We start from the raw sequence: 26,191 nt of genomic DNA, 5'->3' as shown, positions 1-26,191 counted from the left end.
TATTTCGTATTCAGTTCCATTACTATTGGACTTAAATGTAGACACTTTTTTGTTTGGTTGTCTGGTGTGTATGCAAGAGTAACACCTCTTGCATGGATAAAATCCCTTACCGGTGAAAAAAGTGAATTGCTTCTTTGGAGGATCTATCACATTCTTCACCAGCTGGTCCCGAAGTGTGGGGGCTCTTTTGTATATAAACTTCGGTTTCTCCGGTAGTAAATCACAGAGGTCTTTGTCACATTTCAAAATGTGCCAATGTTTTTGAATGACTTTTTCTATTTTTCTATGTTGTATGTTGTAGTCTAGTACAACAGGAATCACATCTTTCTTAGCTGGCGGTATTTTATTTTCCAGCAACTGCCCTCTAGGTATCTTGGATACTTCTTCTATCTTTTGCTTGATTTGTGCGTCATCGTAACCTTTCTGAACAAATCTGTCGCCTATTAGGTTGGCTTGTTTTCTAAAAGTATCCAGCTCGGTACAGTTCCGTCGTAGGCGCACAAGTTGGCCTTTCGGTATGTTATAAAGCCAATTCTTGTGGTGGCAGCTAGTAAGAGGAAGATAGCTATTTCTGTCTACGTTTTTAAAGAAAGTTTTGGTGTCAAAGATGTCATTGTTCCTAGAAATCTCAAGGTCAAGGAAGGCTATGTTCTGCGCTTCTATTTGCCAAGTGAGCTTAACATTTCTAGAATTGATGTTTAGGCCTTCTAGGAACATTACAAGTGACTGTTGGTCCCCTCTCCACAATATGAAAATGTCATCGATGTACCTCTTGTATAATGCAAGATGTATCGGTTGATGCTTAAATATTGCTTCTTCTTCCCATTGTGACATGAATAGCCCTGCTACGCTCGGCGCAAATTTTGCCCCCATCGCGACTCCGGTCCGTTGTTGGTAGTACTGGTTCTTGTACCATAGATGACTATGTTTTAAGCAAAAGTCCAGACACTTTATTATGTACTTCCTTTGGACACAGGGAAGTTTGGTGAAGTTACGGAGTCCCCACTTGGTAGCATCACACGCCAAATGGTGGGGAATGATGCTATACAGTGATGAAACATCAGCCGTTACCATCAAAAGGGGGCCCTCTTCGTTCATCTCTGTCAACACCTGTAACATTTCCTTTGTGTCTTTTAAGTACGCTCGTGTGTGTTGAACGGCCGGTTGGAGAAACCGATCTATATATTGACCGAGTCTAGCTGTTATGGAGTCTATCCCGTTTACAATAGGTCTAAAGGGGGGGTTCTCTTTATTTTTGTGTATTTTGGGCAAAGCATATATTATAGGTGTTCTGCAAGCCTCAGGAATTAAATACCTTGCCTCTTTTTTGTCCAAGACTCCCTTTTTGAGGCCTAAATGTACGACTTGTTCGAGCCCCTTTCTCCAATTAAAAATTGGGTTTCTTGATAGAGGAGAGTATGTCTCTGGGTCGTTAAGGAGTTTCAACATGCCGTTATGGTATTGTTCCGTTGTCATTAATACAATTCCCCCACCTTTATCTGAGGGCCTAATCACAAGGTCTTTGTTTGTTCTCAGCTTCTTAATCCCAATCTTGATGGATGTGGGTTCCTCTACTTTTTTAATCACAAGATTTTTGATCTCTTCTGTCACCAAATTCCTAAACACTTCTATGTATTTCCCATCTTTCACTTTTGGGTTGAAGGTCGATTTATTCCTTAATTGACTGTGTACCACTTCTTCGTTTTCTCCTCTAGCGGGCTTAAAAGACTTACCAGACATGTATTTTTTAATATTCAATTTCCTAGTGTATTTTTCTATACTAATATAGGTTTGAAATTTATCCATGTTCCTGGCCGGTGCATATTTTAGTCCTTTATCTAGTACTAGGATTTCTTCTTGGGTAAGTGGTATGTCTGTAAGGTTAAAAATGCCTTCACCTATTGGTTTTAGTTTCTCTCTTTTTCTTTCTTGTTTTCGTTTGCCTGCCCTACAGCCTCTTTTCTTGGGGGGCTTCTTAGTTTGGGTTCCTCCGTTTTCCTCGGGGGATGGTGGGTCGTTTCCCGGTCTAAAAAATACCTATTGTATCCTTCTTCATATCGATATTCGGGTGCTCTTCTTTCTTCCCTGTACCAATCCCTGGGGTCTCTTGGAGGAAAATGTTGGCTATAGGGATATCCTGGGCTCCTATCTCTCGGTCTGGGATATCCTGGGCTTCTTTCTCTTGGTCTTGGGAATAGGGGTGGTGGGCCTTGTCTCTCTCTTTGTTCATAGTATGGATCCAAACCTGGACTTCTCCTGTATGGTCTATAGTCATACTGATGGTTGTCTCTGTATTCTCGATTCTCATGTTTTCTTGTGGAATAGTCTGGGCTTCTCTCTCGTTCATGTTGTGGCCCTCTAGTATCTTTATGCCCTTGGTTAGTTTTGTTCCAGTTGTTGTATGGTTTTTTATTTTTACGGTTTTTCAATTTTTTCCCACCTTGTTTAGGGGTGGGTCCTGTCTGTGACTTATTCCTCCATGAGTTCCGTGGAGTTTGGCCATTAGAGTGGTCTTGGTTATTTTCTTGATGACTATGGCTCGGAGCATCTTCCCTAACTTCTCTGTGGGGGATGCTTATTGCCAAACCCTCTAGAGGTGATGGGCCAGGACGTACAACTCTCTCTGGTGTCGAGAATGTAGAGATGGGGTCAGCGGGCGCTTTATTGACCTGCCATCTGTACACTACATCGTTTTTATAATCACCCATATCTCTAGCATACTTCTTGCTTTTTCTCTGTTGTACTTCCGTGTCTTTTTTGACCAGGTCCTTGTTAAGTATAGCAGTCAGGCGATTGAATTCTTCAGTGTCTTTGTGTGCATCCAATCTTATCTTCAGTTCAGCTAGAGCTTGTTCAATTTTTTTGAGTTTTTTCTGTTTCCTTTTGATTAGGAATTGCAGGAGCTCAGTGCCTTTGTTGTTAAAAAATCTGAACCATTCCTCATTAGATTCCTGGTTCCCAAGGCCGTCATTTGGGGGTACATCCCACCTCAAACGTCTGGGAACCAGGTTGTCTTTAATGTAACGTTCAAAGGTATGAATGTCCCCCACCACAGATTAATTTTCTTCTCTAGACCATGTCCTAGTTTCCGTGTAAGGTATTCTACATTGCTGTCTGTTTTGGGATCATCATTGTTGAAAACAAGGTCAAGGTTGACTTCACGTTTTTCAACAAATGTGAAAATATCCATAACTGCTGCTGGAGTGAATAAAGGATAATAAAGTGTATGGTAATAGGTGGAACTCCTGCGCTATAGTGGATAATGAGAATGGGGGGGTGGCAAGTGGAGAGGAAAAGGGAAGGACTGTGAGTGGGGGACTGCAGCAGACAGAAAAGAGTCTTTCCAATGAAGGACAAAAGATAAATGCAATAGTGAAAGGAGTCTGCGCTGTGATTAGACTAGTGACAAAAAATATATATTATGAATAAAAAGTGAAAAATATGTAATTACTAAATAATGGTGGTGAAGGGAGGGGGGTGAATGGTGGAATGAAAGGAATGAACGTGTACAAATGCAGCAAAAATGTCTTACACAAAAGTGAAACTAATCCTATTGGACCAAGTAATAAACCACAAAGAGGAAGTAGGTCTAGTAAGGAGTGGTCTACTTCATATGTGCACAAACACAAAGGTGAAATAAGTGAAGGCTCAAAACAATAATATTCACAGTGAGGAGATGACTGATGCAAACAGCAAATGGAAATAATGCCAGAATGCAATCAGTGGAAGGGTGCAACCCAATCTACAAATCATGCAACCTACACCATAAAGTGAAGTGATCAGCTTACCTCAAAGTATACTCACACAAGAGGCAAATAACTGATACTTCTGGTTGGTTGGATGTCCTCTTTGGCAGATTGCAATGTTGGACCATACATGTGGAGAAAGAGTGAATGTATATTGTGGGTGGTCTTACTGTCACTCCAAGGAGAGAAAACGGGAACTCTCTAAGATGCAGTATGCAGGTGTGCACTTACACAACTCACATTAAATTAAAGGTGGAAATGCCTATCTCCACGAACGCCGCGCTCGTATCCTGATCCTCTCGTGGTAAGCGCTCAGCACTCAGCTCCTCATAGGTCCATAGAAGCGGCCGCTCATGGTTGAGGTGGGGAGCAGAGAGAGGAGAGGAGAAGGAGGGAGGGCGTGTAGCGTGAGCAGGCACAGCACAAAAGAAACTTTTAATTGCCGATAAAAATAAAATACAATAAAAACCTTACAGTGAGTAGATAAGGTACGGTCGCATCTCCCACGAGCACCGCACTCGTCTGCCGTCTGTTAGGATGTTGCTCCCGGTCAGTACTCTGAATGTTCCCGACGCGTGTTCGTCACATCACGTGACTTCATCAGGGGATGGTCACTAGGGTACTGTGTTGTCTTTGAATATGGTCTGGATAATTAGGAAATAGCGGCGGCCATTTTGTCGAAGACTGCATATACATCTAGCAGGCATCGAATCTGCGCCATCTTTCCTATGTCCAACAAGCCTGTGTGATGCTGTAGAACGGGGTTGATTGTAATCAAACCAGTACAAGCAAGCACAGTGCGAGTACTAAATTCCAGGACCATAAAAAAGGTTTGTGCAAAAGGGCATAGAAATATGTAGCAAAAATAAACATAAAATAAAGAGAGCAAAAATAAAATTGGGCGTATGACATGTCATGGACCCTGCCCGGTATCTTAGGCCGTAAAATAATCCCGTTAAGGAGACGGGCCGTCAATCCAGCAGGGACATATCAATGTAACATATCCTAGATGCATCAAAAATGAATACATCGCCCAAAGAAAGCACCTATCATTATAGGAATGGTAGTCAGGCCTAGGGTGGTCGTAAAATGGTGGGCATATTAATTATGATATAAAAAGGGTAAATGTTGTAACAACAACATCTAGAACCTAAATAAAAAGTTCAAAATAAAAGAAGTAAAAAATATATATATCATTTTGAGGAGCATTAACAAAAATTATATATATAAAAGAAAGCACATGGATCATCCCAGTAGGGGTGATGGCCAGATGGGCGCGAAGTGTTGAAATTGGTTAGGACATATGATAGTAGACAATGGGTATGTAGCCACAACTACATCAAGTGTTATACAGAGCAACCACCCCAACGTACGGCAGACGTTCACAAGGTGAAAACGCACTTATTGCTACACATAGTCAGGTAGAGATGATAGAATGGATGGACCGGGCAGGGGGGTGATGTGATATCTTAAAAGTCACTTAAAAAACAGTTCAGGTCGAACTCGATGTTGAGACCTCTAGGTGTGAAGGTGTCCATATTGAAAATATATTTGGATTCTAACTGGCTAAGGGCCCTAACTTTGTGGCCACCCCGCCAGGGTTTGGAGTACGGGACTATCCCCCAGAACTTTAGGTGTGAAGGGTCCTTATGGTGGACTTTAGCAAAGTGGCGCGATACGCTGTGGTTCGGAAACCCACTTTCAATGTTTTTCACATGTTCCTTGATGCGTATTCGTAGTAATCTCTTCGTGCGTCCAATATATTGCAGTCCACAGCTGCATTCAAGGGCATATACTGCACCTTCTGTGTTGCAGCCAATAAAGTCCCTTATTTCGTATTCAGTTCCATTACTATTGGACTTAAATGTAGACACTTTTTTGTTTGGTTGTCTGGTGTGTATGCAAGAGTAACACCTCTTGCATGGATAAAATCCCTTACCGGTGAAAAAAGTGAATTGCTTCTTTGGAGGATCTATCACATTCTTCACCAGCTGGTCCCGAAGTGTGGGGGCTCTTTTGTATATAAACTTCGGTTTCTCCGGTAGTAAATCACAGAGGTCTTTGTCACATTTCAAAATGTGCCAATGTTTTTGAATGACTTTTTCTATTTTTCTATGTTGTATGTTGTAGTCTAGTACAACAGGAATCACATCTTTCTTAGCTGGCGGTATTTTATTTTCCAGCAACTGCCCTCTAGGTATCTTGGATACTTCTTCTATCTTTTGCTTGATTTGTGCGTCATCGTAACCTTTCTGAACAAATCTGTCGCCTATTAGGTTGGCTTGTTTTCTAAAAGTATCCAGCTCGGTACAGTTCCGTCGTAGGCGCACAAGTTGGCCTTTCGGTATGTTATAAAGCCAATTCTTGTGGTGGCAGCTAGTAAGAGGAAGATAGCTATTTCTGTCTACGTTTTTAAAGAAAGTTTTGGTGTCAAAGATGTCATTGTTCCTAGAAATCTCAAGGTCAAGGAAGGCTATGTTCTGCGCTTCTATTTGCCAAGTGAGCTTAACATTTCTAGAATTGATGTTTAGGCCTTCTAGGAACATTACAAGTGACTGTTGGTCCCCTCTCCACAATATGAAAATGTCATCGATGTACCTCTTGTATAATGCAAGATGTATCGGTTGATGCTTAAATATTGCTTCTTCTTCCCATTGTGACATGAATAGCCCTGCTACGCTCGGCGCAAATTTTGCCCCCATCGCGACTCCGGTCCGTTGTTGGTAGTACTGGTTCTTGTACCATAGATGACTATGTTTTAAGCAAAAGTCCAGACACTTTATTATGTACTTCCTTTGGACACAGGGAAGTTTGGTGAAGTTACGGAGTCCCCACTTGGTAGCATCACACGCCAAATGGTGGGGAATGATGCTATACAGTGATGAAACATCAGCCGTTACCATCAAAAGGGGGCCCTCTTCGTTCATCTCTGTCAACACCTGTAACATTTCCTTTGTGTCTTTTAAGTACGCTCGTGTGTGTTGAACGGCCGGTTGGAGAAACCGATCTATATATTGACCGAGTCTAGCTGTTATGGAGTCTATCCCGTTTACAATAGGTCTAAAGGGGGGGTTCTCTTTATTTTTGTGTATTTTGGGCAAAGCATATATTATAGGTGTTCTGCAAGCCTCAGGAATTAAATACCTTGCCTCTTTTTTGTCCAAGACTCCCTTTTTGAGGCCTAAATGTACGACTTGTTCGAGCCCCTTTCTCCAATTAAAAATTGGGTTTCTTGATAGAGGAGAGTATGTCTCTGGGTCGTTAAGGAGTTTCAACATGCCGTTATGGTATTGTTCCGTTGTCATTAATACAATTCCCCCACCTTTATCTGAGGGCCTAATCACAAGGTCTTTGTTTGTTCTCAGCTTCTTAATCCCAATCTTGATGGATGTGGGTTCCTCTACTTTTTTAATCACAAGATTTTTGATCTCTTCTGTCACCAAATTCCTAAACACTTCTATGTATTTCCCATCTTTCACTTTTGGGTTGAAGGTCGATTTATTCCTTAATTGACTGTGTACCACTTCTTCGTTTTCTCCTCTAGCGGGCTTAAAAGACTTACCAGACATGTATTTTTTAATATTCAATTTCCTAGTGTATTTTTCTATACTAATATAGGTTTGAAATTTATCCATGTTCCTGGCCGGTGCATATTTTAGTCCTTTATCTAGTACTAGGATTTCTTCTTGGGTAAGTGGTATGTCTGTAAGGTTAAAAATGCCTTCACCTATTGGTTTTAGTTTCTCTCTTTTTCTTTCTTGTTTTCGTTTGCCTGCCCTACAGCCTCTTTTCTTGGGGGGCTTCTTAGTTTGGGTTCCTCCGTTTTCCTCGGGGGATGGTGGGTCGTTTCCCGGTCTAAAAAATACCTATTGTATCCTTCTTCATATCGATATTCGGGTGCTCTTCTTTCTTCCCTGTACCAATCCCTGGGGTCTCTTGGAGGAAAATGTTGGCTATAGGGATATCCTGGGCTCCTATCTCTCGGTCTGGGATATCCTGGGCTTCTTTCTCTTGGTCTTGGGAATAGGGGTGGTGGGCCTTGTCTCTCTCTTTGTTCATAGTATGGATCCAAACCTGGACTTCTCCTGTATGGTCTATAGTCATACTGATGGTTGTCTCTGTATTCTCGATTCTCATGTTTTCTTGTGGAATAGTCTGGGCTTCTCTCTCGTTCATGTTGTGGCCCTCTAGTATCTTTATGCCCTTGGTTAGTTTTGTTCCAGTTGTTGTATGGTTTTTTATTTTTACGGTTTTTCAATTTTTTCCCACCTTGTTTAGGGGTGGGTCCTGTCTGTGACTTATTCCTCCATGAGTTCCGTGGAGTTTGGCCATTAGAGTGGTCTTGGTTATTTTCTTGATGACTATGGCTCGGAGCATCTTCCCTAACTTCTCTGTGGGGGATGCTTATTGCCAAACCCTCTAGAGGTGATGGGCCAGGACGTACAACTCTCTCTGGTGTCGAGAATGTAGAGATGGGGTCAGCGGGCGCTTTATTGACCTGCCATCTGTACACTACATCGTTTTTATAATCACCCATATCTCTAGCATACTTCTTGCTTTTTCTCTGTTGTACTTCCGTGTCTTTTTTGACCAGGTCCTTGTTAAGTATAGCAGTCAGGCGATTGAATTCTTCAGTGTCTTTGTGTGCATCCAATCTTATCTTCAGTTCAGCTAGAGCTTGTTCAATTTTTTTGAGTTTTTTCTGTTTCCTTTTGATTAGGAATTGCAGGAGCTCAGTGCCTTTGTTGTTAAAAAATCTGAACCATTCCTCATTAGATTCCTGGTTCCCAAGGCCGTCATTTGGGGGTACATCCCACCTCAAACGTCTGGGAACCAGGTTGTCTTTAATGTAACGTTCAAAGGTATGAATGTCCCCCACCACAGATTAATTTTCTTCTCTAGACCATGTCCTAGTTTCCGTGTAAGGTATTCTACATTGCTGTCTGTTTTGGGATCATCATTGTTGAAAACAAGGTCAAGGTTGACTTCACGTTTTTCAACAAATGTGAAAATATCCATAACTGCTGCTGGAGTGAATAAAGGATAATAAAGTGTATGGTAATAGGTGGAACTCCTGCGCTATAGTGGATAATGAGAATGGGGGGGTGGCAAGTGGAGAGGAAAAGGGAAGGACTGTGAGTGGGGGACTGCAGCAGACAGAAAAGAGTCTTTCCAATGAAGGACAAAAGATAAATGCAATAGTGAAAGGAGTCTGCGCTGTGATTAGACTAGTGACAAAAAATATATATTATGAATAAAAAGTGAAAAATATGTAATTACTAAATAATGGTGGTGAAGGGAGGGGGGTGAATGGTGGAATGAAAGGAATGAACGTGTACAAATGCAGCAAAAATGTCTTACACAAAAGTGAAACTAATCCTATTGGACCAAGTAATAAACCACAAAGAGGAAGTAGGTCTAGTAAGGAGTGGTCTACTTCATATGTGCACAAACACAAAGGTGAAATAAGTGAAGGCTCAAAACAATAATATTCACAGTGAGGAGATGACTGATGCAAACAGCAAATGGAAATAATGCCAGAATGCAATCAGTGGAAGGGTGCAACCCAATCTACAAATCATGCAACCTACACCATAAAGTGAAGTGATCAGCTTACCTCAAAGTATACTCACACAAGAGGCAAATAACTGATACTTCTGGTTGGTTGGATGTCCTCTTTGGCAGATTGCAATGTTGGACCATACATGTGGAGAAAGAGTGAATGTATATTGTGGGTGGTCTTACTGTCACTCCAAGGAGAGAAAACGGGAACTCTCTAAGATGCAGTATGCAGGTGTGCACTTACACAACTCACATTAAATTAAAGGTGGAAATGCCTATCTCCACGAACGCCGCGCTCGTATCCTGATCCTCTCGTGGTAAGCGCTCAGCACTCAGCTCCTCATAGGTCCATAGAAGCGGCCGCTCATGGTTGAGGTGGGGAGCAGAGAGAGGAGAGGAGAAGGAGGGAGGGCGTGTAGCGTGAGCAGGCACAGCACAAAAGAAACTTTTAATTGCCGATAAAAATAAAATACAATAAAAACCTTACAGTGAGTAGATAAGGTACGGTCGCATCTCCCACGAGCACCGCACTCGTCTGCCGTCTGTTAGGATGTTGCTCCCGGTCAGTACTCTGAATGTTCCCGACGCGTGTTCGTCACATCACGTGACTTCATCAGGGGATGGTCACTAGGGTACTGTGTTGTCTTTGAATATGGTCTGGATAATTAGGAAATAGCGGCGGCCATTTTGTCGAAGACTGCATATACATCTAGCAGGCATCGAATCTGCGCCATCTTTCCTATGTCCAACAAGCCTGTGTGATGCTGTAGAACGGGGTTGATTGTAATCAAACCAGTACAAGCAAGCACAGTGCGAGTACTAAATTCCAGGACCATAAAAAAGGTTTGTGCAAAAGGGCATAGAAATATGTAGCAAAAATAAACATAAAATAAAGAGAGCAAAAATAAAATTGGGCGTATGACATGTCATGGACCCTGCCCGGTATCTTAGGCCGTAAAATAATCCCGTTAAGGAGACGGGCCGTCAATCCAGCAGGGACATATCAATGTAACATATCCTAGATGCATCAAAAATGAATACATCGCCCAAAGAAAGCACCTATCATTATAGGAATGGTAGTCAGGCCTAGGGTGGTCGTAAAATGGTGGGCATATTAATTATGATATAAAAAGGGTAAATGTTGTAACAACAACATCTAGAACCTAAATAAAAAGTTCAAAATAAAAGAAGTAAAAAATATATATATCATTTTGAGGAGCATTAACAAAAATTATATATATAAAAGAAAGCACATGGATCATCCCAGTAGGGGTGATGGCCAGATGGGCGCGAAGTGTTGAAATTGGTTAGGACATATGATAGTAGACAATGGGTATGTAGCCACAACTACATCAAGTGTTATACAGAGCAACCACCCCAACGTACGGCAGACGTTCACAAGGTGAAAACGCACTTATTGCTACACATAGTCAGGTAGAGATGATAGAATGGATGGACCGGGCAGGGGGGTGATGTGATATCTTAAAAGTCACTTAAAAAACAGTTCAGGTCGAACTCGATGTTGAGACCTCTAGGTGTGAAGGTGTCCATATTGAAAATATATTTGGATTCTAACTGGCTAAGGGCCCTAACTTTGTGGCCACCCCGCCAGGGTTTGGAGTACGGGACTATCCCCCAGAACTTTAGGTGTGAAGGGTCCTTATGGTGGACTTTAGCAAAGTGGCGCGATACGCTGTGGTTCGGAAACCCACTTTCAATGTTTTTCACATGTTCCTTGATGCGTATTCGTAGTAATCTCTTCGTGCGTCCAATATATTGCAGTCCACAGCTGCATTCAAGGGCATATACTGCACCTTCTGTGTTGCAGCCAATAAAGTCCCTTATTTCGTATTCAGTTCCATTACTATTGGACTTAAATGTAGACACTTTTTTGTTTGGTTGTCTGGTGTGTATGCAAGAGTAACACCTCTTGCATGGATAAAATCCCTTACCGGTGAAAAAAGTGAATTGCTTCTTTGGAGGATCTATCACATTCTTCACCAGCTGGTCCCGAAGTGTGGGGGCTCTTTTGTATATAAACTTCGGTTTCTCCGGTAGTAAATCACAGAGGTCTTTGTCACATTTCAAAATGTGCCAATGTTTTTGAATGACTTTTTCTATTTTTCTATGTTGTATGTTGTAGTCTAGTACAACAGGAATCACATCTTTCTTAGCTGGCGGTATTTTATTTTCCAGCAACTGCCCTCTAGGTATCTTGGATACTTCTTCTATCTTTTGCTTGATTTGTGCGTCATCGTAACCTTTCTGAACAAATCTGTCGCCTATTAGGTTGGCTTGTTTTCTAAAAGTATCCAGCTCGGTACAGTTCCGTCGTAGGCGCACAAGTTGGCCTTTCGGTATGTTATAAAGCCAATTCTTGTGGTGGCAGCTAGTAAGAGGAAGATAGCTATTTCTGTCTACGTTTTTAAAGAAAGTTTTGGTGTCAAAGATGTCATTGTTCCTAGAAATCTCAAGGTCAAGGAAGGCTATGTTCTGCGCTTCTATTTGCCAAGTGAGCTTAACATTTCTAGAATTGATGTTTAGGCCTTCTAGGAACATTACAAGTGACTGTTGGTCCCCTCTCCACAATATGAAAATGTCATCGATGTACCTCTTGTATAATGCAAGATGTATCGGTTGATGCTTAAATATTGCTTCTTCTTCCCATTGTGACATGAATAGCCCTGCTACGCTCGGCGCAAATTTTGCCCCCATCGCGACTCCGGTCCGTTGTTGGTAGTACTGGTTCTTGTACCATAGATGACTATGTTTTAAGCAAAAGTCCAGACACTTTATTATGTACTTCCTTTGGACACAGGGAAGTTTGGTGAAGTTACGGAGTCCCCACTTGGTAGCATCACACGCCAAATGGTGGGGAATGATGCTATACAGTGATGAAACATCAGCCGTTACCATCAAAAGGGGGCCCTCTTCGTTCATCTCTGTCAACACCTGTAACATTTCCTTTGTGTCTTTTAAGTACGCTCGTGTGTGTTGAACGGCCGGTTGGAGAAACCGATCTATATATTGACCGAGTCTAGCTGTTATGGAGTCTATCCCGTTTACAATAGGTCTAAAGGGGGGGTTCTCTTTATTTTTGTGTATTTTGGGCAAAGCATATATTATAGGTGTTCTGCAAGCCTCAGGAATTAAATACCTTGCCTCTTTTTTGTCCAAGACTCCCTTTTTGAGGCCTAAATGTACGACTTGTTCGAGCCCCTTTCTCCAATTAAAAATTGGGTTTCTTGATAGAGGAGAGTATGTCTCTGGGTCGTTAAGGAGTTTCAACATGCCGTTATGGTATTGTTCCGTTGTCATTAATACAATTCCCCCACCTTTATCTGAGGGCCTAATCACAAGGTCTTTGTTTGTTCTCAGCTTCTTAATCCCAATCTTGATGGATGTGGGTTCCTCTACTTTTTTAATCACAAGATTTTTGATCTCTTCTGTCACCAAATTCCTAAACACTTCTATGTATTTCCCATCTTTCACTTTTGGGTTGAAGGTCGATTTATTCCTTAATTGACTGTGTACCACTTCTTCGTTTTCTCCTCTAGCGGGCTTAAAAGACTTACCAGACATGTATTTTTTAATATTCAATTTCCTAGTGTATTTTTCTATACTAATATAGGTTTGAAATTTATCCATGTTCCTGGCCGGTGCATATTTTAGTCCTTTATCTAGTACTAGGATTTCTTCTTGGGTAAGTGGTATGTCTGTAAGGTTAAAAATGCCTTCACCTATTGGTTTTAGTTTCTCTCTTTTTCTTTCTTGTTTTCGTTTGCCTGCCCTACAGCCTCTTTTCTTGGGGGGCTTCTTAGTTTGGGTTCCTCCGTTTTCCTCGGGGGATGGTGGGTCGTTTCCCGGTCTAAAAAATACCTATTGTATCCTTCTTCATATCGATATTCGGGTGCTCTTCTTTCTTCCCTGTACCAATCCCTGGGGTCTCTTGGAGGAAAATGTTGGCTATAGGGATATCCTGGGCTCCTATCTCTCGGTCTGGGATATCCTGGGCTTCTTTCTCTTGGTCTTGGGAATAGGGGTGGTGGGCCTTGTCTCTCTCTTTGTTCATAGTATGGATCCAAACCTGGACTTCTCCTGTATGGTCTATAGTCATACTGATGGTTGTCTCTGTATTCTCGATTCTCATGTTTTCTTGTGGAATAGTCTGGGCTTCTCTCTCGTTCATGTTGTGGCCCTCTAGTATCTTTATGCCCTTGGTTAGTTTTGTTCCAGTTGTTGTATGGTTTTTTATTTTTACGGTTTTTTCAATTTTTTCCCACCTTGTTTAGGGGTGGGTCCTGTCTGTGACTTATTCCTCCATGAGTTCCGTGGAGTTTGGCCATTAGAGTGGTCTTGGTTATTTTCTTGATGACTATGGCTCGGAGCATCTTCCCTAACTTCTCTGTGGGGGATGCTTATTGCCAAAAAAAGAGAGAAACTAAAACCAATAGGTGAAGGCATTTTTAACCTTACAGACATACCACTTACCCAAGAAGAAATCCTAGTACTAGATAAAGGACTAAAATATGCACCGGCCAGGAACATGGATAAATTTCAAACCTATATTAGTATAGAAAAATACACTAGGAAATTGAATATTAAAAAATACATGTCTGGTAAGTCTTTTAAGCCCGCTAGAGGAGAAAACGAAGAAGTGGTACACAGTCAATTAAGGAATAAATCGACCTTCAACCCAAAAGTGAAAGATGGGAAATACATAGAAGTGTTTAGGAATTTGGTGACAGAAGAGATCAAAAATCTTGTGATTAAAAAAGTAGAGGAACCCACATCCATCAAGATTGGGATTAAGAAGCTGAGAACAAACAAAGACCTTGTGATTAGGCCCTCAGATAAAGGTGGGGGAATTGTATTAATGACAACGGAACAATACCATAACGGCATGTTGAAACTCCTTAACGACCCAGAGACATACTCTCCTCTATCAAGAAACCCAATTTTTAATTGGAGAAAGGGGCTCGAACAAGTCGTACATTTAGGCCTCAAAAAGGGAGTCTTGGACAAAAAAGAGGCAAGGTATTTAATTCCTGAGGCTTGCAGAACACCTATAATATATGCTTTGCCCAAAATACACAAAAATAAAGAGAACCCCCCCTTTAGACCTATTGTAAACGGGATAGACTCCATAACAGCTAGACTCGGTCAATATATAGATCGGTTTCTCCAACCGGCCGTTCAACACACACGAGCGTACTTAAAAGACACAAAGGAAATGTTACAGGTGTTGACAGAGATGAACGAAGAGGGCCCCCTTTTGATGGTAACGGCTGATGTTTCATCACTGTATAGCATCATTCCCCACCATTTGGCGTGTGATGCTACCAAGTGGGGACTCTGTAACTTCACCAAACTTCCCTGTGTCCAAAGGAAGTACATAATAAAGTGTCTGGACTTTTGCTTAAAACATAGTCATCTATGGTACAAGAACCAGTACTACCAACAACGGACCGGAGTCGCGATGGGGGCAAAATTTGCGCCGAGCGTAGCAGGGCTATTCATGTCACAATGGGAAGAAGAAGCAATATTTAAGCATCAACCGATACATCTTGCATTATACAAGAGGTACATCGATGACATTTTCATATTGTGGAGAGGGGACCAACAGTCACTTGTAATGTTCCTAGAAGGCCTAAACATCAATTCTAGAAATGTTAAGCTCACTTGGCAAATAGAAGCGCAGAACATAGCCTTCCTTGACCTTGAGATTTCTAGGAACAATGACATCTTTGACACCAAAACTTTCTTTAAAAACGTAGACAGAAATAGCTATCTTCCTCTTACTAGCTGCCACCACAAGAATTGGCTTTATAACATACCGAAAGGCCAACTTGTGCGCCTACGACGGAACTGTACCGAGCTGGATACTTTTAGAAAACAAGCCAACCTAATAGGCGACAGATTTGTTCAGAAAGGTTACGATGACGCACAAATCAAGCAAAAGATAGAAGAAGTATCCAAGATACCTAGAGGGCAGTTGCTGGAAAATAAAATACCGCCAGCTAAGAAAGATGTGATTCCTGTTGTACTAGACTACAACATACAACATAGAAAAATAGAAAAAGTCATTCAAAAACATTGGCACATTTTGAAATGTGACAAAGACCTCTGTGATTTACTACCGGAGAAACCGAAGTTTATATACAAAAGAGCCCCCACACTTCGGGACCAGCTGGTGAAGAATGTGATAGATCCTCCAAAGAAGCAATTCACTTTTTTCACCGGTAAGGGATTTTATCCATGCAAGAGGTGTTACTCTTGCATACACACCAGACAACCAAACAAAAAAGTGTCTACATTTAAGTCCAATAGTAATGGAACTGAATACGAAATAAGGGACTTTATTGGCTGCAACACAGAAGGTGCAGTATATGCCCTTGAATGCAGCTGTGGACTGCAATATATTGGACGCACGAAGAGATTACTACGAATACGCATCAAGGAACATGTGAAAAACATTGAAAGTGGGTTTCCGAACCACAGCGTATCGCGCCACTTTGCTAAAGTCCACCATAAGGACCCTTCACACCTAAAGTTCTGGGGGATAGTCCCGTACTCCAAACCCTGGCGGGGTGGCCACAAAGTTAGGGCCCTTAGCCAGTTAGAATCCAAATATATTTTCAATATGGACACCTTCACACCTAGAGGTCTCAACATCGAGTTCGACCTGAACTGTTTTTTAAGTGACTTTTAAGATATCACATCACCCCCCTGCCCGGTCCATCCATTCTATCATCTCTACCTGACTATGTGTAGCAATAAGTGCATTTTCACCTTGTGAACGTCTGCCGTACGTTGGGGTGGTTGCTCTGTATAACACTTGATGTAGTTGTGGCTACATACCCATTGTCTACTATCATATGTCCTAACCAATTTCAACACTTCGCGCCCATCTGGCCATCACCCCTACTGGGATGATCCATGTGCTTTCTTTTATATATATAATTTTTGTTAATGCTCCTCAAAATGATATATATATTTTTTACTTCTTTTATTTTGAACTTTTTATTTAGGTTCTAGATGTTGTTGTTACAACATTTACCCTTTTAATATCATAATTAATATGCCCACCATTTTACGACCACCCTAGGCCTGACTACCATTCCTATAATGATAGGTGCTTTCTTTGGGCGATGTATTCATTTTTGATGCATCTAGGATATGTTACATTGATATGTCCCTGCTGGATTGACGGCCCGTCTCCTTAACGGGATTATTTTACGGCCTAAGATACCGGGCAGGGTCCATGACATGTCATACGCCCAATTTTATTTTTGCTCTCTTTATTTTATGTTTATTTTTGCTACATATTTCTATGCCCTTTTGCACAAACCTTTTTTATGGTCCTGGAATTTAGTACTCGCACTGTGCTTGCTTGTATTGGTTTGATTACAATCAACCCCGTTCTACAGCATCACACAGGCTTGTTGGACATAGGAAAGATGGCGCAGATTCGATGCCTGCTAGATGTATATGCAGTCTTCGACAAAATGGCCGCCGCTATTTCCTAATTATCCAGACCATATTCAAAGACAACACAGTACCCTAGTGACCATCCCCTGATGAAGTCACGTGATGTGACGAACACGCGTCGGGAACATTCAGAGTACTGACCGGGAGCAACATCCTAACAGACGGCAGACGAGTGCGGTGCTCGTGGGAGATGCGACCGTACCTTATCTACTCACTGTAAGGTTTTTATTGTATTTTATTTTTATCGGCAATTAAAAGTTTCTTTTGTGCTGTGCCTGCTCACGCTACACGCCCTCCCTCCTTCTCCTCTCCTCTCTCTGCTCCCCACCTCAACCATGAGCGGCCGCTTCTATGGACCTATGAGGAGCTGAGTGCTGAGCGCTTACCACGAGAGGATCAGGATACGAGCGCGGCGTTCGTGGAGATAGGCATTTCCACCTTTAATTTAATGTGAGTTGTGTAAGTGCACACCTGCATACTGCATCTTAGAGAGTTCCCGTTTTCTCTCCTTGGAGTGACAGTAAGACCACCCACAATATACATTCACTCTTTCTCCACATGTATGGTCCAACATTGCAATCTGCCAAAGAGGACATCCAACCAACCAGAAGTATCAGTTATTTGCCTCTTGTGTGAGTATACTTTGAGGTAAGCTGATCACTTCACTTTATGGTGTAGGTTGCATGATTTGTAGATTGGGTTGCACCCTTCCACTGATTGCATTCTGGCATTATTTCCATTTGCTGTTTGCATCAGTCATCTCCTCACTGTGAATATTATTGTTTTGAGCCTTCACTTATTTCACCTTTGTGTTTGTGCACATATGAAGTAGACCACTCCTTACTAGACCTACTTCCTCTTTGTGGTTTATTACTTGGTCCAATAGGATTAGTTTCACTTTTGTGTAAGACATTTTTGCTGCATTTGTACACGTTCATTCCTTTCATTCCACCATTCACCCCCCTCCCTTCACCACCATTATTTAGTAATTACATATTTTTCACTTTTTATTCATAATATATATTTTTTGTCACTAGTCTAATCACAGCGCAGACTCCTTTCACTATTGCATTTATCTTTTGTCCTTCATTGGAAAGACTCTTTTCTGTCTGCTGCAGTCCCCCACTCACAGTCCTTCCCTTTTCCTCTCCACTTGCCACCCCCCCATTCTCATTATCCACTATAGCGCAGGAGTTCCACCTATTACCATGTTTTGCCTAGGCCAGGGTGTCTAAAATACTTGCACCAGCCTTGTACACTCCAGTACACAGCATGTGGTGTCCTCATCCCTTTAAACCTGAACACATAAATTACATTCACTTGGTGCCTTATCTGCATTAAATTACCCTCAGAACCTGTGTAATTCATGTGTGTTGGGGGATGAGGCGGCAACCCTATGCGAGTGTCTTATTTCTCCTCACACAGAGGACGTCTCCTCATCGCCCCAAGCAGTACGAGATCACATTTCCTCACTAGTCACTCAGTGAGCCTTGTACACTCCTACAAGTAGTTCCCGTGTACGTCCACCCGCCTACACAGAGGAGCATGTGAAACGGCGGGCTGCTTCCTCCCCACACAACAGGGCTCTAGTGGTAGATCACACTACCCCCCTCCTCCTCCTCACACCTAGCTGCACCGGGAACATTCTTCCATCTCCGACCGCCTCCCTCACTCCAACTATCCAACCTGCGTCTGACGCAATTGGGTGCGCGGTACAACGTCGGTCCGTACGGTGGGCGGAGCCTAGCGCGGAGCACAGACAGCCTCCTTCCCCTAGCTCCCGCTTGGAAGAGTCGGGATTGAGCGGTGACCGTGGAGGAGCAGCACGGTGTTCTGTCATTGATAAAGCCAGGTGAGTGAAGGGCTGTACGGCGATACCTTGTAGGTAATAACAGGAGAGGTGTTCAGGGTTATAGTGTAAGTGTGAGAGAGAATCCTTGTGTGTCAGGAGGGATCGCAGCATATTGTGTCCGGCGTCTCCCATTGGTGGCATCCGGTGTCTGTCAGCTCCCCGTTGTCACTGCTACACCCGAGTGACAGCCCGCAGCGCGGGAGGGGAGCAGCAGCGGCGGCGGCGGCAACTTCTCTGTATTTGCTAACACGAGGAGAAGTGTGACAGGAAATGGACGGGGGAGAAGACGACATACACAGCAATCACATGTAGCCGGGGAGTACAACCATGCTGCAAGGGGATCCTTATCAACGTGTCGGATGAGAGGAGACTCGCACCGATCTGTACACATCATACCATTCTTCTGGCTCTCTCTCTCTGCTTTTCCAACAATGCTTCACTAACTCTTCCTGTGTGTCTGATCACTGTACTCACACATTATTCCACCATTCTGGATGGAGATACATAGGAGCTTCTGCTGGACATCCCCTGGATCCAGAGTCCGCCTTTAACATCCTCACAAGATCCATACTATAGATCAGCTTGGATAGATCTCCTCTACTGCTTCTGGTCAGACCTATCACATCCCATGATCTTTTTACCATATGAGATATATATATATATATATATATATACACACAGACATGCAAATCAGTAAAACAAGAGATGTAAAAATATATATATATATATATATATATATATATATATATATAATTACATCTCTTGTTTTACTGATTTGCATGTGTGTGTATATATATATATATATACACACACACATGCAAATCAGTAAAACAAGAGATGTAAAAATATATATATATATATATATATATATATATATATATATATATATATATATATATATATATATATATATAATTACATCTCTTGTTTTACTGATTTGCATGTCTGTGTGTATAAATTGTGTGTATATGTATGTATATATATTATTTCTCAAGTCGAGAGAGAGATTATACACATACCTTCGATGCGCCCCCTCCCCATTTAGGATATGTGCATTTTTATTTGCTCCCCCATCAAATCTTAATTCAGGATGTGCGTGTTTCTGGTACATTTTGATGCGTCCCTCTCCTCCCCCCCAATTCAGGATGTGCATGTTTCTGATGCATTTTTGCCCTGCTCCAGATGCATTCCATACAGGAAAAAAAAAAAGCAACATGATCTACTTTTATTAACTTTACTGGAATGCACATTGATGTGAACTAGGGCCACTGGAATACTTTTGATAGTCCAATTAAAAACACACATATGCCGGTCTGCATCTACTGTGAACCAGCATTTGGCTAGCTGTCAAAATCCTGGGCCGATATCAGTGGGTGTGCCGACACATGCAAATCCCTGGCAAATCTGTCATCTTAGGTGCCATTGGTTGGCCTTTATAACTGAATGCATGACATCCTCTAAAAACTAAACCAATACATAGAAAACAGGAAAAGGCAGAAGAAAAAAAAAATATACATACATACATACTTCTTCCTTTCCTGATAGATATATATATATATATATATATATATATATATATATATATATATATATATATATGTTTTAAGATAGAGGGATATTATACACATACCTCTTCCTTTCCTGTTGATATGTATTGGTTTAGATTATATAAATCATGTAAAATACATACACACAAAATACAAAAATGATATATATTTTTTTTATTATTTTGTGTGTATGTATTTTACATTATTCATATAATCTAAACCAATACATATCAACAGGAAAGGAAGAGGTATGTGTATAATCTCCCTCTATCTTAAAACCAATATATATAAACAGGAAAGGAAGAAGTGTGTGTGTGTGTGTGTATGTATGTATGTATGTATGTATATATTTTTTTTTTCTTCTGCCTGATCCTGTTTTATATGTATTGGTTTAGTTTTTAGATGATTTCATGCATTCAGTTATAAAGGCCAACCATTGGCACCTAAGATGACAGATTTGCCAGGGATTTGCATGTGTCGGCACACCCACTGATATCGGCCCAGGATTTTGACAGCTAGCCAAATGCTGGTTTACAGTAGATGCAGACCGGCATATGTGTGTTTTTAATTGGACTATCAAGAGTATTCCAGTGGCCCTAGTTCACATCAATGTGCATTCCAGTAAAGTTAATAAAAGTAGATCATGTTTTTTTTTTTTTTTTTTTTTTCCCTGTATGGAATGCATCTGGAGCAGGGCAAAAAATGCATCAGAAACATGCACATCCTGAATTTGGGGGGGGGGGGGGGGGAGAGGGACGCATCAAAAATGTGCCAGAAACACGCACATCCTGAATTAAGATTTGATGGGGGAGCAAATAAAAATGCACATATCCTAAATGGGTCGGGGGCGCATCGAATGAATATATCCAGAATGGAGATGGGGGGCGCGCGCATCAAAAAAATGCATGTTCACACAGGTGCGAAAATTGTGGTGTGAACTGACCCTGAAGGCAAATAGCGGACACTATTTAATAAAAATTCTCCAGTTATTACAAAATCATTCAAGTGTACCTGACCACAATGACCTGCATTCACACCTCAGCAGAGCAATTTTCAGGCGTTTTTAGAAGCATATTATGAACATTTTACATGTTTATTCAAGCTTCAGGCATTTTTGCTTTAGGCAATGAAATGCATTTGGGAGAAGATCTTGCAGCATCAAAATGACTTAAAATACACCACTTGACATGTTTTTAGGTGTTCCGTTGAAGTCTATAGTAGTGGTGCACCGAAATGAAAATTCTTAAAGCGGATGCCTGCTGAAAAAAAAATATTAATAGCCAGCAGCTGCTGAGTTTTAATATTAGGACACTTGCCTGTCCTGGAGTCCAGCGCCGTCCGCAGCAGAGGACGAGCGATCGCTCGTCACTCTTCTGCCCCCCGCCATCCTCTGTGAGGGAACCAGGAAGTGAAGTGCTCCGGCTTCACTGCCCGGTTCCCTATGGCGCATGCGCGAGTCGCGCTACGCCTGACAATTGGCTCCCGCTGTGTACTGGGAGCCGAGTGTTCCCAGAACACAATGGGGGGGACGGGAGGTGACGTCATGCCCGCAGTCTGCCCGAGACTGTGGGGCCGGAAGTGGGTGCAAATATCTGTCTTAAGACAGGTATCTGCAACCCCCTGAAAGGTGTCAAATGTGACACCGGAGGGGGGGAGGGTTCCGATCAGCGGGAAAATCTGAATAAATTGTTATTAATGTACCTTTTTTTTTTTTGCATTGGAGTCGGCTTTCCTCCCCCCCCCCCCCCCCCCCCCATTGGCAAAACGGTGTTAACCTTATAATCACCTGATATATTGGTGCATCACTAGTCTATAAAGCCCAGAAGTGCCTCAAAGGTAGCTTTTTGGAGCTTCAGGCAGCATTCACACTAAGAGTTTCAAAAACCCTTGCATTTACGAAACTTGTTACTGTAACTTTTCCAGTTTGTTAGTTTAATTTAGTTTTTTCGACTAAATTGTGTCGGCAAGATGTATGGCTGCTTCTTTCTTTGGCTAGGTTGACTAGTTACAGTGGTTGTAAACCCACTTAAAAAACAAACAAAAAAACTTGCAGGACAAAGGCATAATGAGCTAGTATCTAACTCCGGGAGCTAGACATCGCTCCCGGAGTTACTTCCGGGTATCGTGGGCTCCGGCACTGTGATTGGCCAGCGATGACTAATGCGCGCGGGAGCCGCCGGTAATGGCATACTAGCTGAAACAACGGCATGGATGTCGGCACGTACTGATACAGGGAACGGTTTAGGACAGGGGTCTCAAACTCAAATTACCTGAGGGCCACAAGTGAAGTTTTCCTATCCCATGGGGGGCCCCATGCAAACTTTCAAACTTCAAAAACAACAGTACTGGTGTCAGCGGACGCATTATTGCGCCCAGCACTGGTGTCAGCGGACGCATTATTGCCCCCAGCACTGCACACAGACCACCACACACTGTCCACTCACCATCAGGGCACAGCACAACAGGCCACATCGGGGTACAAGACATGGCACATCAGGGTACAGTGCCCAGCACATCGGGGTACATGGGGCACAGGTCAGCGTTTACTTGTTGTCGTTTTCTTCAAATGCAGAGTAGCGCAGGAAGTGTTACTCTCTCATGTCACGCTGCGGCTTCTCCCTGCCCCCTGGCGGCCCCTCCTCTCTTCTCGTCCATCCCAGATGATGTCACAAAAAATGGGGATGGACGAGAAAAGAGGGGCCGCCGGGGGGGGGGGGGGGGAGCCACAGCGTGACATGAGAGAGAAGTGAACTTATGACAGACGCTTCCTGCGCTCCTCTGCATGCATCTCGATCTACAATCGCGTCACCCCCCACCCTGCCTGCGGGCCATTTATAACCGGTCTGCGGGCCGCAAATGGCCCGGTACTTTGAGACCCCTGGTTTAGGAGATATCCGTGGTGTGTACAGGTAAGTCTATAATAAGGCTTACCTGTATCAAAAAGTTAGACTGAAAGCAGTCCTCCCCACGTATAGTGCACTGGCACATCCTGCTGTTGTCCCCAAAGTAAAGTTGTGACAATCGGCTGGAGCATTCACAGGAAGTTTGTACATAGAGCCTGCAGGATGTGCACAGATTGGGGAGTGAAAACCTGTACAAAGGTCTATGTCACGCTGGGGGATCTTGTGGCGGTTACAGAATAGCTCTCCTTGGTGTTTTGTTGTTGCTAGGAAAATATGAATGGCGGTCAATGAAAGGTCTGTGTCCTTAAAATTCCAAGTGATTTGTAGCTCAGTTGCTAAGCAATTGACTTTGTGAAAAATGTGGTATTCGCAACAGAATTGCCAGCATTAATAACTACTCATATTATCTAATACAGCTTCTGATGACCATGGCTCACCAGCAATTTGTAGCTACTTGGGTAAGCATAACATTCAGGTACATGAGCTCGGTAACTAGCTATAAATCACCAGAGAAATAAACAATGATTTGTACACATTTCTGCTACAAAGTTGCTAATGTGACATGAAATACAGACATACGGTCCACTGGTGTGAAAGGGCCCTTAGTCTCGGTTCACACTACCGTAGCTTTAAAGTCGCTGGGCATGGAAGCCACACAGCACAACTCAATTGTGGCTTGCAAATTACTTCTTTAACAGAAGTCAATGCAGGTCGCTCTGAAGTAGTGCAGGAACCTTTTTCTAAGTCGGAGCGACCTGAGTCAATCAGATTAGAACGGCTCCATTGCACTGAATATGGCATGACTTGTCAGGGGACTAAGTTGCCTGACAGGTTTCCCCAGTGTAAACCGAGCCTCTATAGATCCTCCCTTTCTTCCACTGTCCCCAATCCATTTCAAGATAGTACATAGCCCTTTGAAAATACTGCGCAAGATCATTTTGATTTGTATTCTTAGAGGGTGCGCATTTTTTTCTCTGTTCTTTTTGGGAGGGTGCATGTGATCAGCACAGGGCAAATCAGCACTGTCCAGACAGAGGGTCAGGGTTTCTGCAGCCTCATGGGAAAACTCCATGGGAGAATGAAAACTCCTCCTACAAGCCTTAACCCGACACTGCTAGAAGTTACAAGACTGTTATATACTGTTGATATGGTAATTAGCAGTTTATATTTACTAAAATAATTGCATTTCCATGTTCTGTGTACTGTGGGGAAACAGATATTGAATGCAGGGTCCTGGGTTTAGTAACTCTTTTGAGGCTGGGTTCACACTTGTCCGACAAACGCTGCGACATTGAGAGCTCATGTCGCATGACGTGTGAAAATCAATGTTTCCCTATAAGAGCCGTCTTAACTGGTCCGACACAAGTCGGTCCGACTTTGAAAATCCTCCCTGTACTACTTTGGTCCGACATTGATCCTACTTCAACCTATTGAATATCATTGAAGTCGGACCAAAGTAGGAGCCTTGTCCTAACCATCCGACTTTTGACATCCGACATGTGATTACAGCAGCAGTAAAAGGAGTTTATCTCACTCTGGGATTGTTTTGATTGGTCAAAGGACAAGTCGGACTATCACAAAGTTGGATCAAAGTAGTCGCAGAGCAAAGTAGGATGAAAGTCGTATGACTGTCATGTCGTATCAGTGTGAACCCGGCCTGAAGCTATCCATAAGGCTTCATTTCCATGGACGTTTTTACAGCCACTTTTCTGAGCGTTTTTTGCAGCTTAAAAACAGCTCTCCATGTTAGTCTATGGCCTCATGCCCACCATGACGTTTTTGAGCTGTAGATGGCTGAGCCGTTTTTAAGCTGCAAAAAAAAACCCAGGACCAGTGCGTTCTGAAGCTCCAGCTTTAGAGCTGTAAAAACACCAGACGTCAAATGCGCTAAAATGCTACCGCTGCGTTTCTGAGCTCCATGGACAGGCGTTTTTAAGCTGTAAAAAAGGCTAACAAAAGTCGCTGTAAAAACGTCCATGGAAATTAAGCCTAAATGTTAAGATTCTTTGTTCAGCCCCACAAGCTGAACAAGGGAAGTTGTTGGATGTCAACGCTAATCAGTATAAATGGAATAATCTCCACTGCCGGCTATCGGATTCTGAATACTCCTGCAGTAACTGCAGCTGATTGGATGCAGTCACTGTTCGGCTGAGAATTTTTCACCTAGCTCCTTTATTTTCTGATGAGTTGTGCTGACAGGCCATCCATTTTTGTTTTTTTTTCCATACATGAACACTGGGGTGTAAGGGGAGAGGAGAACCTAACCTGGCAGTCTGTCTAGCCTGCTGGTCAGCATTCATGTAGATCTGCCTGCTAGTAGTGCTCAGCCAGAGCTTTGCAGATCAGTAGATCATAGCAGCTCATGCAATTAGACTGCTTGGCTGGATTGACATCCTGTACTCGTACTCGCGCAAATACCCCCGATACCTAAATAGAATACTTCCCCCCCCGCCGCATCATCGCACCGCCGCATCGGTTAAACGGCGTGCGGGAACATCACAACTTTCATTTGAATAGCTGTAGTGTTCCCGCGCGTATAGACACTCCCCCTTGCTCGGGATTGGATGGGTGATCGTGATCTGTCCAATGCTGAGCAAGGGGGAGTGTCTATACGTGCGGGCAAAACAGCTATTCAAATGAATGCTGTGATTTTCTCCATGCGGCGGCTTTCGGCGGCAAAGGTATGGGGGAAATGGCTGGAGGGACATGGCTGCATATGTGAGGGACATGGCTGCAGGGACATGGCTGCATATGTGAGGGACATGGCTAGAGGGACATGGCTGCATATGTGAGGGACATGGCTGCATATGTGAGGGACATGGCTAGAGGGACATGGCTGCATATGTGAGGGACATGGCTAGAGGGACATGGCTGCATATGTGGGGGACATGGCTGGGGGGACATGGCTGCATATGTGGGGGACATGGCTGGGGGGACATGGCTGCATATGTGGGGGACATGGCTGCATTTGGGGACACATTTAAAAAAAGTATCGGTATTCGGTATCGGCGACTACTTGAAAAAAAAGTATCGGTACTTGTACTCGGTCCTAAAAAAAAGTGGTATCGGGACAACCCTAACGTGAGCCGT

General features: G+C 42.8%; 1 protein-coding gene across 3 annotated transcripts in view; it reads left to right on the top strand.

Moving 5' to 3' along the window:
• The window catches only part of SLC20A2 (solute carrier family 20 member 2), a 174,242-nt gene that overhangs the window by 90,981 nt on the left and 57,070 nt on the right, over positions 1-26,191 (top strand). Inside the window, exon 1 of one of the 3 annotated variants that reach the window (XM_040324969.1) lies at positions 18,333-18,651. The exons of 1 other annotated variant lie outside the window; for it this stretch is intronic. The gene's annotated coding sequence lies outside the window, so the exon portion shown is untranslated. Of the gene's footprint in view, positions 1-18,332; positions 18,652-26,191 lie in introns of those variants that run through there. One more of the 3 variants, XM_040324952.1, reaches the window with a different exon arrangement.

The sequence above is a fragment of the Rana temporaria genome, chromosome 1 (assembly GCF_905171775.1).
Source record: "Rana temporaria chromosome 1, aRanTem1.1, whole genome shotgun sequence".
Taxonomy (NCBI): Eukaryota; Metazoa; Chordata; class Amphibia; order Anura; family Ranidae; genus Rana; species Rana temporaria.
Note: the sequence above shows the minus strand (reverse complement) of the source record. Positions and strands in the feature narration are given on the sequence as shown.